Source organism: Euprymna scolopes, chromosome 21 (assembly GCF_053919585.1).
Source record: "Euprymna scolopes isolate OS-2025 chromosome 21, ASM5391958v1, whole genome shotgun sequence".
NCBI classification, from domain to species: domain Eukaryota; kingdom Metazoa; phylum Mollusca; class Cephalopoda; order Sepiida; family Sepiolidae; genus Euprymna; species Euprymna scolopes.
Window position 1 is genome coordinate 35,649,173 of NC_136502.1, and position 1,163 is coordinate 35,650,335.

A 1,163-nucleotide genomic window follows, 5' to 3' on the forward strand; every position below is an offset into this window, starting at 1 on the left:
TAAGGTATACACTCCTGTGGAGATGGAGAATAGACTTGTCTGTGGTCTTAGGCTGACAAGCCTGTTGAATTTTTCTTCCAGTATCGTAAGTGTTGCAGCTTTAGACAGCACCTTGCTTTGATGCTCCAGGTTTGCCAACCCTGCCACCATTTGTCCTGTTACCATATCGTCGGAGTAGCTGACTTTCCAACTGCATCCTATCCCATTCGGACAAGTCACAGAATTTTGTGACTGATTGAAGTCATGCCACGAAGTCCATAATCGATCCCCCCCCCTCCTTTTGCCTTACAGAAAAATTCTTGCCTGTACACGTCATTGTGTAGGCTTCTGATGGCTACGAGCTTTATGTGTCATAACAACTATTTCTCCATGATGGAGCTCAGTATTTCTGCTCATACCATGTCGAACAACAGCCTGTTTACTTTTGAGGCACAGGCCATTCTCATTTCGTTTCTTAACGCTGTTGGCTCCGACAACCTACACATCTCCTTGTATCTATTCCAGGAGTTAAATAATATCACCTAGTCACCATCACTTGAGTCCGGTTCTATGGTAGGCCTATCGGGTCTCCTTGTAAGTGACTTGCTCAGCTGTCCACCTCTTTGCAGGGCAATGTTCTCTTGCTGTAATCCAAAGATCCGTTGCAATAATGTCTGCTATGTTTGTTAGTCCATATTCCAACGCTATTTGTAGCAGGTTTCCTGTATCGGCGACGCCATGTAAAGTGTCAGCAAGACGACATATATTTGAAAGCACACTCGTTGCTGTGAATGTCTTGTTTAAGTAGCCCGCTTTCGCCTCTCATGCAAGCGGGCGAGTCTACTTCTATAGAGGTGTGACGCCAAGACTACTACGGTCTTGTAACTGGGCGTCTTGGGTTCGATTCCACCTCTACATCAATAATTTGTTTTCAATAAGTCCTTATAAAATAAAATAAATGTTTTTAATAGTTCTAAAAAAAAAATTGCGAAAAGTGTTTTCAATAAAACTTAATTAAAAACAAGAAGACATGCAGAGGTGAGAAAAAAAACAAAAAAAAACATAAAAATGATTCTGACTGCTTCTTGTAACAGGCATGCAGAAAGCGTAGGTAGACTTAAGCCGACTATAACCATAATATATTACTCATTTTTTTACGTTTTATTAATTCAATTTTAGGGGTG